The sequence below is a fragment of the Homarus americanus genome, unplaced genomic scaffold (assembly GCF_018991925.1).
Source record: "Homarus americanus isolate GMGI-L3 unplaced genomic scaffold, GMGI_Hamer_2.0 scaffold16894, whole genome shotgun sequence".
In the NCBI taxonomy this organism is placed as follows: Eukaryota; Metazoa; Arthropoda; class Malacostraca; order Decapoda; family Nephropidae; genus Homarus; species Homarus americanus.
In genome coordinates this window covers 3,740,123-3,752,351 of record NW_024746541.1, presented here as the reverse complement: position 1 = coordinate 3,752,351, position 12,229 = coordinate 3,740,123, and positions in this window count along the sequence as shown.

The window sequence follows — 12,229 nt, the reverse complement described above, 5'->3', positions numbered from 1 at the left end:
GGAAAAGGATGGAAATCATGATGAGGTGACACAGTTTCTGCAGGGCCGTTATATATGCAGCAATGAAGCGCTATGGAGAATTTATAATTTTCCTATACACGAACGATATCCAACAGTAGTTAATCTGGCTGTTCACCTGGAAAATTGACAAAGAGTATACTTCACAGAAGAGTCCTTCCAAATTAAAAGGCAAATCCTGCTGATACGACCCTTACTGCATTCTTCAAGCTTTCACAGGAAGATGAGTTTGCTCAAAAACTCCTTTATTTTGACGTACCCAAGTTCTACATATGGCAGACGTCAATGAAAAAGCTCCAGAGAAGAGCTCACGGATCCGATGTTGACGGATATCCAGGGATAAAGTCAGGCAATGCTTTGGGACGTGTCTACACGGTTCACCCCAACAACTTTGAATGCTATTGTTTGAGACTACTTTTGCGCCACATCCGTCGCCCAAAATCATATGCAGCACTGAAGAGAGTGAATGGACAAGTCTGCAAAACCTATCAGGAAGCGTGTAATCTCCTTGGCATACTGGAAGATGATGGTCACTGGAATGACACATTAGAAGAGGCAGCAGCTACTCAATCGCCAATGAGAATGAGGAACCTGTTTGCCATCATGATTGCTACATGTGGACTTTCCAACCCAAGCCAGCTCTGGAAAAACCAACAAGAAAGTCTTTGGAGGATCTGCTTCATCAAGCAAGAAGAAAACATCCTGGTCAAGAGATTGAGTTCATGGATGACATGTTCAACAGGGCTCTGATCATGCTGGAAGACAAAGTGATGGAGCTTTGCGGAAAAATCTGACTGATTTTGGATTGCCTTCCCCAAACCTAGAAGAACCAGTAGCTGCAAACAGGGAGTTGCTCAGAGAGACAGACTACTCAGTTGAAGTTCTGGTGAATTTTCTTAAAGAAAATGACTCTCACCTGGTGCCTGATCAAGCAAATGCTTATGAACAGATCTTGCAAGCGATACAAGCGGAGCAGGGAGGTATGATCTTTCTTGATGCACCTGGCAGGACAAGAAAAACATTCTTGATCAACCTTCTGTTGGCCAAAGTACGTTATCAGGGGAAAATTGCTCTTGCTGTGGCATCTTCAGGCATTGCTGCAACACTAATAGAAGGAGGACGTACTGCACACTCAACTTTTAAAGTACCTCTCAAACTCGCTCACAATGAGAATCCAATGTGCAACATCAAAAAAGGATCGGCAATGGCAAAACTCTTAGAAAAATGCAGCCTCCTAATCTGGGATGAATGCACTATGTCTCACACGTTAGCGTTTGAAGCATTGGACAGGAGCTTGGAAGACATACGAGAAAATGACCAGCTCATGGGTGGCATTACAATGGTCATTGCTGGAGACTTTCGCCAGACCCTACCTGTCATTCCTCGAAGCACTCAAGGCATCATACCTTTGGAGATGTGTTCAGACACTTACTATATCCACAAACATGAGAGTACATCTACAAGGAGATCAGGATTCTGAACGATTTGCAAACCTTCTACTACAGAATGGGAATGGAACTTTCCCTGTTGATTCAGAAGGATAAATAATCATTCCTCAAGGATGTGGAAATGTTGTAAAGTCCTCAACTGAGCTTACTAACATGGTCTACCCAAACATTATCCACCACTACAAGGATCACAAGTGGCTGCGTAAACGCGCAATTCATGCACCAAAGAATGAAACGGTGGCTGAAATCAACATGACTCTACTCAGACAGCTTCCAGGCAGTGAGACCTCATTCAAATCTGTTGATACAGTAATCGACCAGGACCAAGCAGTCCAGTACCCTGCAGAATTCCTTAATTCTTTGGAGCCCGCTGGAATACCTTCTCACCACCTCACTCTCAAGACTGGAACTCCTATAATGCTCTTAAGAAATCTTGAACTTCCAAGGGTCTGCAATGGCACAAGACTGGTGGTGATGAACATGATGCCACATGTACTGGAAGCTACAATACTGACAGGAAAAGCTAAAGGAGAGGACGTTTTTATACCAAGGATACCTCTCATCACCACTGACCTGCCATTTGAGTTCAAGCGACTTTAGTTCCCGGTTAAAGTAAGCTTTGCCATGACCATCTACAAAAGCCAGGGATAGTCCCTAAAGATGGTTGGCCTAAACCTGGAGTTTCCTTGCTTTTCTCATGGATAGTTCTATGTTGGATGCTCCAGAGTGGGAACTGCCAAAATTCTGTACATACTTGCTGCTAATGGCAAAACCGAAAATGTGGTTTACCTTAATGCAATACAGTGAGACAATGTGGAGCGTCCCGGAGGGCGGCGTTTCTGCTAATAATAATAATAATAATAATAATAATAATAATAATAATAATAATAATAATAATAATAATAATAATAATAATAATAATAATAATAATAATAATAATAATAATAATAATAATAATAATAATAATAATAATAATAATAATAATAATAATAATAAAGGACTATAAATAAATACAAAAAAGATCAATAGTGAGAAACGTTTTATGTATGTTGTGTTGTCAGAGAAGGAGAAACAATTGAAACCCTGCAATCGTGTGTAAATGTGGCAGAAAGTCAGATGAGCAACCTGGGATTTGTTCACGATTTTTGTGATGCCATATGGCAGCAGGGTCTACCATTAGACAGCGCATTATGCTTCCAATATCTTCCCAGGCGGTAGTACCTTCCTGTTTGATAGATGCCTACTACCTTGAGTTGATCTGCAAATTTTTGCATTTCACATGCATTATTTTTTAGACAGTCGTTCTGTAGTTTGTGAAGTTCGTGCAGGGCTCCCTCTTTCTTGTTGCGGAAGGTATCAGCTTTGATCCAAGACTTTTTTTTACGGGGAATAGCCCACCTGGGCACAGGTCATTGTCCCACATCGGGGGCTTGGGGGCGAAAATATAAGAAGAAAAAGAAATAAAAAACAAAAAAGGAAAAGGTTATATTAGTCTACACCACGAAGATCCCGGAAAACCAGCTTTTTAAAGCGAGACAGATAGTAATATGTGTACAGAGGATGTGAGGAGGCTGGGAATAAAGCAGGGGGATAAGCCTCGCCCCCTCAAAATCACACTAGTGAGTGAGGAGGAGAAATGGAAGGCTATTCGGCAGGCAAAAAACTTAGCAAGGAGCTAGGCATCTCAGAGTGTATTCATTCACCCAGATCGCACGGTAATGCAGAGGGAACAGCACAAGAAGCTCCTGCAGGGCTTGAAGCAGAAGAGGGAGGAGTCGAGGAGGAACGGGGACGGGTGTACATGGGTTAAATTCAGGGGGAGGGTAGTGGAAGCAAGTGTGCCGACACAGAGCCAGGGAGCAGCAGTGCACCCTCCACCCGGGAGGTGGCGCCGTGTAAACAATGAATTGAATTGAAACAGTTTATTTAGCTTGAAAAACACAGATACCGAGTGGATAATAGTAACAATATTAGCATGGCTGAGCCAGTTGAGAATCTGAGCTCTCTTTTAGGCACCTGATATATACTATACATTTATCTCAAGGAAATATTATGCAACATTTAGTATCATCTGGAATAGTACAATAGCATGGTGGTAATAAGAACATCTCATAATGTTACCACGGTTATCATTTCAATATTTATTTATTTTATTTATTCATTGCAACCAAATCGCGGCGCTTCAGTAAGGAAGACCGCTTGTTCATTAAGCAACAATTATCTCACTTATTGTCAGATAGTATCATTGAAGCAAGCTCATCTCCATGGCACGCCCAGGTTGTTGTGGTGAAAGATCCTCTTAACAGACACAAGAAGAGACTCTGCATTGACTACTCTCAGACCATTAATCAATATACGGAACTAGATGCTTATCCACTGCCGAGGATAGACGACATGGTCAATAATCTTGCCAGTTACAGAGTGTTTTCTACATTCGACTTGAAAAGTGCCTATCACCAAGCTCCAATTAAGGAATCGGACAATAAGTACACAGCTTACGAAGCTGATGGGAGACTGTATCAGTTCTGTAGAATATCATTTGGTGTCACAAATGGAGTTGCTGTTTTTCAACGTTTGATGGACAAGCTTGTGGAAGAAGAAAATCTCAAGAATACTTTCCCATACTTGGACAACATTACAATTGCCGGACATACCCAGGTTGAACACGACGAACATCTTCGGAAATTCTAGAAGTCGCTGAGCGCAGAAACTTGACACTCAATGAATCTAAATCCATAAAATCGGTATCCTCCATCAATGGTCTTGGCTATTGTGTAGGGAGTGGTACCATACCGCCAGACCCTGAGAGGATGCATCCGCTCCAAGAATTGCCGCCATCCACAAACGTAGGATCTCTGCGGAGGGCACTGGGAATGTTCGCCTATTATGCCAAATGGATCTCCAATTTCTCAGACATGATTCAATCTTTGGTAAGAAGTAAGACGTTCCGACTGGGCGAAGCAGCCTTGACAGCATTTGAACTCTTAAAACAGCGACTTGTGGATGCAACTCTACGATCTGTCGATGAGGACCTGCCATTTATAGTGGAGTGCGATACCTCAGAAGTAGCTATTTCAGCAGTCTTGAACCAAGGTGGCCGTCCTGTTGCATTCATGTCCTGGACTTTTCAGCTTAGTGAGCTACATTACCCAGCTGTTGAGAAAGGGGCTACTGCCATTACAGAGGCAGTGTGCACATGGAGCCATTTCCTAGCCAGGCGTCATTTTGTGCTGATCACTAACCAACGCTCTGTAGCATTTATGCTGGACAGCAGAAGGCAAACTAAAATAAAGAATAATAAAATACAAGAATGGAGGTTGGAGCTAGCATCCTTCGGCTACACCATACGGTATCGCCCTGGAAAGGAAATGTGGCTCCTGATACGCTGACCAGAGCATTTTGCTGTTCAACATTTCCTGCATTTACTCTCACTGAAATCCATAATGGACTCTGCCATCCTGGAGTGACTCTGCTCCTACACTTTGTGAAATCAAAAAACCTCCCATACTCAACAAAAGATGTAAAAAGAACATGTGCATCTTGCAAAGTCTGCGCAGAATTGAAGCCCCAGTTCTACCGCACATCGGAACGGACACTCATCGAAGCTGCTCAGCCCATGGAGCGGCTCAGCATTGATTTCAAGGGGCCTCTACCATCAGCGACCCGTAATCCATATATGCTTACAGCCGTTGACGAGTAATCATGCTTCCCTTTTGCATTCCCATGCCCTAACATGCACACCACGACTGTGATCAAATGCCTTGAAACAATACTTAACCTTTGTGGAATGCCCAACATTATACACTCAGGCAGAGGTACCTCTTGTATGTCCCGGGAGCTCAAGGCATACCTTTCTCAAAAGGGTGTCGCAACAAGCAGGACAACACCCATCATCCCACAGGGAATGCACAGGTCGAACGGTACAATGGTATCATATGGAAGGCTATTCGTCTAACACTAAAGCCACACGATCTAGCAGATCAACACTGGGAATTGGTACTTCCAGATGCACTACACTCAATTAAATCACTTTTGTCTACTTCAACTAATACAACCCCACATGAGCGTTTTTTTGGATTTCAACGACGCTCAACTCACGTTAGTTCACTACCACCATGGCTTATGTCCCCTGGATCAGTGCTGCTTCTACGTTTTGTCCGGCCTAGCAAGAATGAACTTCTAGTAGACCAAAGTTAGCTCGTTGATGTAAATCCAACATATGCTAGCATTAGGTATCCAAATGGACGCTAATCTACAATAACTATCCGTGATTTGGCCCCGTGTCCAACTGTTCTGACAACTTCTGTGAAGCAGCATGATGTCGAATCTGATCACAAGAATCAACCCGCCAAGAGTCCATGACAATGGGACAAGAATGATGGATTCCCCTACTACACCTAGTATTCAAGATCGTGACTTACCGTGTGAAATACCCAGTGAAGATGTTCCCCCATCCCCGATGAGACCCAGAAGGTCTACTCGAGTACCAAAGCCTCCCATTCATTATGGCTGGGATTAAGAAGTAAACTATTAGCTTGATGAGAAGTATGTATTTGACTTATCTGCTGTGTTTACGTACTATTAGTGTACATTTTCTAGGAGGGAAGAATGTGATATTTTTAAAATATCATTATGGAAAATACTGTAATAATATTTTGTTCTTGTTTGTATCATTTTCGTTTATTTCATTATTAGGATAAAACCACCATGTTATATTATGTTTAATGTTGTTTCCTTTTTGAATTGTTACATTTGCTTTTGTGTTATTTCAGACATGTAGTGAAATGAGTCAAGTAAAGCTTGGATGTAGCAACCAAGTGTTTTATTTAGCACAGTGTGGAAATACAGAAGAAGGCAGAGCATTTCACAGTTTGGCTGTGTGAGGACAGAAGGATGTACTATAACGGTTTATTCTAGTGTGTCCGACATCCACAGAGAAATGGTGGGCACCGCGGGCAAGTTGTGTGTTACGAGCCCACGGCCTTGCCAGCGGTACGCAGGATGCCAAATCCACCGAACATTGCCTGTAAAAGAGAAAAGAAAGATTGTCAACTAAAGGAGGAGAGTTAATAAGACGAAATGCCTTTGATTCCACCCTATCTAACAGTTGGACAGAAGAATGTCCACCCCAGATATGAGATCAGTACATCAAGTTTGGACGAATGAATCCCTTATCTACGTGAAGTAACTGCTCAAGAGTGAAGTGGCTACGGCATCAGTACAGCATTCTCAGCTTTCGGGAGGCAGCTTTAGCAATATTGAGGAAGTGTAGCTACAATGATAGCAGAATGATAGCGTTCTGAAATGTGATTGGTGGGAGATCATCTAATTTGGAAAGTGTAATTAGTAAGTACTGTGTTTTATTACTATTGAATTTAACCAAGTTTCTACCTTCCCATTCTTAGATGCAGCACAGATCCGCATTGATAGATGTAATGATATCAGCTCTAGAAACATATCTACAGGGTGTCCATAAATGATTACTCTGATTAAAGCATGAGAGCATACTGTTTTAGGGTAATCATTTATGGACACATTGTAGTTGAGAATTAGGAGGAAGGGGAAAATGTGAAGAAGAGTGAAGAGTAGAATCATCAGCGTAAGAATGGATAGAATTAGTTGTAGTGTGAAGTAAATCATTTATATAAAGAAGGAAGAGAGTAGGTGAAAGAACAGAGCCCTGTGGGACACCACTCTTGGTGGAGAAAGAGCGAGAAGTCGATCCCTAGAGATCAGAGAACAAAGTGGGGGAGATGAACCATAAGATGAAGTTTAGAAAGCAAAGACTTGTGCCATACCCTGTCAAATGCTTTGGAGATGTCGAGGGCCACGACGAAAGTTTCCCCATAATCCCTAAGAGAGGATGACCAAAGATGGGTGCAGGAGGAGAGCAGATCAACAGTAGATCTCGCCTGGCGAAAGCCATACTGGTGATCCGACGAGAGAGAATGGCGTTCAAGGTGACGGAGAAAATGGGAGTTCAAGATAGTTTCGAAAATCTTAGAGAGGGATGAAGTTAGGGCAATGGGGCGATAGTTAGAGGGATTAGAATGGTCACCCTTCTTCCGGATGGGCTGAACCAAGGCATGCTTCCAAGAAGAAGGAAAAGCTTGGGTCTTGTGGCATAGGCGAAGGATGAGAGCAAGCACAGGGGCCAGAACTTCATCACACTTCCTCAGAACTCGAGGGGGTATTCCGTCCGGTCCATGCGCCTTACTCACATCCAACCTGGATAACACACCAGCAACCCTACGAGTGGAGATTTTCGGATAGTGCATAGGTTCGGTAGGACGAGCAGGGGTAGGAAGGATAGCGTTGGAATCGTCTAAGGTTGAATTGTAACAGTTTTGAATTGTAACAGTTTATTTAGCCAGAAAAATACAGACACAGAGTGGATAATAATAACAATATTAACATGGCTGAGCCAGTTGAGAACCTGAGCTCTCTTTGAGGCACCTGATATATACTATACATTTATTCAAGGAAGTATTATGTAACATTTAGTATCATCTGGAATAGTACAATAGCATGGTTGTAATAAGTACATCTCATAATGTTACCACGGTTATCACATCAATATTTATTTATTTTATTATTTATTATTTATATTTTTTATTTATTTTGTTTATTTATTTATACATACCTATACATATACACACTCAGCTGTTGAACTTGGGTCTTGAGTGATCGGTTCTCTTTAGCTTCAAAGTTCAACTTTGCTCTTAAGTCACTTATTTCCTTTTGCGAGAATTCCAAGCTTCTTTTAATCTCACTTAGCTCGTCAGTGAGACGCAGGTCAGCCTCTTCTACCTTCCTGATGGTCTCCTTATTCATTTATTGTATGACGTCCTGTATGAGAGTCCGTTGGTCTCCCATTATCACATCAGTCAGCTGTTGTTTCGTGAAATTGGAATTTTTTATACTAGCAGCCAAGTTAGACATACTGGAGCTAGTAAGGGCTGAATAGCTGGCAGTGTGGAGACGGCTGAGTTGTGGTCAGCTGGGTGGCCTGGTGGGACGGTGGGGGAGTGTGAGGGAGTGGAGAGGGCTCAGATTACAAGCCCTGGCACTGAGGGGAGTTTGGTGGGCCTACAGCTCACAAGGTAGTCACAGATTCCGCAGTAAATTGACAAATGTATCTACTTAGGGGGACCACAGATAGATATTGTACTGGTCACGACACTCACTAGTCACTCACGAATCAGATGTCCTGGAAATCGGACTTGATACTCCTGGAAAGACCCTGTTTTTCGACGAAAAACACGGAGCTCCCACACACACGTCCCACCGCCTACACCTACAGGTGGAGTTAGAGGAGAATAAGGTGCCAAAGAGATTGGTTTTGTCAGGGGGAGAGTTGGCTATAGAGTTATCGGGTCGGAAGAGAGGAGGAAAAGAGGGGGTGCAGAAGTTATTACAGATGTTTTAGATGAAGGACCAGAAGGATTTACTTGAGGAAGAATTAATCAGGACATCGGTCTTTCTTTTTATAAAATTCCGCTTGGCCCTACGAAGAATAGCCTTACGAAGATTCCTAGAAGTAATGAAACAAGAGTGGGTAATTGGAGAAGGAAGGGTTGTTCCACCAGTCAGTTAAAGCCGCACTTTTATCATCGACGAGCATATTGATTTCCGGTTCATTTTCATCAAACCAGTCCTGATGCATTTTTTCAATCTGGCCGATGGTCTCCTTGCAGGTTTTTGTCATGACAGTGTCGAAAATACCCCCATTTGGTACTGGGATTTGGGTTGTTTATCAGCCCATGTTCGAACTGATACCTTAAAGCATGTGCTACAGCTGGATCCTCCAGACGATTAGTATTAAAACTTCTTCTGGAGGCTTGTTGCCTTCGCCGTTTTGGGGCGACGTGAAGTGGGAGCCTAGCTCTGACGAGCCGATGATCAGTATCGCAGTGGTCTAAGCCACGCATTGCTCGGGTGATGAGGACATCTCGGCGATCTCTTTCTCTGACAATGATGTAGTAAATGAGAAGCCAGTGTTTGGATCGTGGGTGTTGCCACGAACCCTTGAAATTGTCGGCCTGCCTAAACAAGGTATTGGCGATAGTGAAGTTGTGTACAGTACATTTTCTGAGGAGTAGGCCGTTTGGATTACACTTGCCTAGTCCATATTCCTCCGTATGGTTCCTTGCCAAATGTCAGCATCTCTGCCAAGTCACCAAGGAGCACAACCTTATCTTCTCTGGGGATAGTGGTTAGCACTCTGTCAAGGTTGGAGTAAAAGGCCTCCCTGAGATCTTCCTTTGCATCGTGTTGGGGCGTATGCACTGATGAAAAAGGCATGAAGTGAATGATTCAGTGGGACTCTTGAGTGTCATGAGGCGCTCGTTGATCTCAACAGGCATTTCAATTAGCCTGAGTAGGATGCGTTGGTGGATGGCAAATCCAACTCCATAAATGCGGTTTCTCTCCAAAGCAGGCTTACCCTTCCAGACGAAGGTATAGCCAGACCCCCATTCTTTGAGTCGGCCCTAATCTGGGAGCTGGACTCACTAATGGCTGCTATGTTCATGTTATATCTAGCCAGCACTTTTGCCACAAGGGCAGTTCTTCTTTCATGACGTTCATTTGTGCCAGTATTCAAAATGGTCCTGACATTCCATGCAGCAACCATAAGAGGTTGTATAATTTATTTTTGTTTTGATTTGAGATTGTAATTGTATTTTCGATCGCATAAAGATGACCTTACTGGGTGCGGTTGCCCAGTCAGGTTGGTTTATTAGGCAGGCTGTGTTTTGGGCACCCTTTCTAATTCTCGCGTGGGGTAAGTAGAGTAGCTCCTAGAAACAGCTGCACGGTCGCACAGACAGGACTGGATTGCACTGCTGCCTAGTTCCCAGTGCATAAACAACCATCTAATCTATGCTGCCCATGTGCAGAGCTGTGACTAGAGGCTCCCAGCAGTCATCTCTGCCCGTCCCCGTCGCCAGTCGTCCGTTGCCATAGGTCTTTTGGGCAATAAAGGTTTGATGATGATGAGGAGTATGATGAGTTGGATGATGGCTGCGCGTGAGTTGATATATGTGGTGAGGCAGGAGCGCAGGCTGCAACCACACATCTTGGCTCTCCCTTTTCCTGATCCAGTGGTGCAAGTGTTGCAACGACTGGAGAGAGGAAGAGTTGCAATGGACTGCCGATAGCCCAGTTTGTTGGGTTTCGCCCTTGTAGCCTGTCCATCTTGCATTTCCTTCATCTGCCGGAGCAGTCGTTGGGTTTCCATGTTGGTCACCTCTTCCGCCTACACCATACCCTTCACAGCTCCACCCATACCATACCCTCCACCCACACAACTCTTTTATCCTAGGATGTCCCATGAGCACTAAAGTACTTAATATGAAGAAAGAACTAGGTATACCCAGTGTCAAAGATAGAATGATTGAAGTCAACCTCATGATAGCCCTGAGGCTTCTGCGTGGTGATCCTGATGACATTGTTTCCTTAAAATTGCTAGAATGTATGAAAAAAAAAAACTACAGCTACACATATGAAGCTGTTTGGACTAGACCATGTGTACAAAGTTGAGACACAACAGCGCTTCCTGCCACCCTGACGGACAGTTCCCTTCGATATCACAATACCGACATATCCACCAAAAAAATTCATTATACAAAGTATTTATCTCCAACACACTGCCAAAGTGAGAGCTCTTGAACACATACACACTCTACAGACTGATGATAATATCACACAGACCATCTACACTGATGGATCTCTTAACACCGCCTGTGGGAGAGCTGGAAGTGCTATTGTTGTGACTCAACCGGACGGTAATATAATTGAAAAAGGGGTTAGAATTAACAACTGGGCAGCCACTCTACAAACTGAATTAGTTGCCATACTCACAGCTATTAAATTCCTTTAAACCACTGTCACTGACAGTCTCATCATCACTGACTCTCTGTCCTCACTACTTGCCCTTGGCACTCTCAACTCAAGTTGTCACGCGCTTATCTCTGAAGCCAGACACAAATATGCGTACCTTGTTGACCGGGGTGTCAAGGTCAAACTGTTGTAGATCCCCTCTCACGTAGGCCTCATAAAATATGACAGAGTTGATGCCCTCGCCAAACTCGCGTCTAACAAAGACACCGTTGAATACAATTTGGGTCTGTCAAAAAGAACCCTTAAAAGTGTAATTAGGAAAGAACTTATTAATGAATGTGACGCAAGTAGACAAGTGCAAACAGGCACTAGTCGATCCATAGTTTATCATGTATATGGAGCAAGTAACAAGATCACTAGATTACAAGATGTTGTAACCGCTAGATTAAGGTTAGGATATAAGTACTTCTGGCAGTATGTTCCTCAAGCAGAAGTAAACAAGACTAAATGTAAAGTGTGTGGCCAGACCTATAGCCACACACTTGAACACTACGTCCTCGACGTGAAATGGCACAACTCTTCATCTCTAATGGCAAGATAGCCGACATATTAAGATTGTATCCACTTTTTTGCGCTTAGTAACTATATCAGTTCTCATGTATAGAACCAAATACACAATGTGCTTGAATACTTCTCACGCAAATGTGAATAACAAAGTGTGCGGCCTGACATTCTGCCTCACACTCCTGTACTCACGCATTTGTGAATAAGTTACCCTTTATGTATGGAACTAAACAAATAATATAATTGAAATACTGTGTAACATTCAGTGCCATAATATCCTGACAACGGGGGTAAGTTATACTGACCCTTTGTAAACTCTACTCTGTAATCCTTTTGCGCTACCGCTCACAGGATGA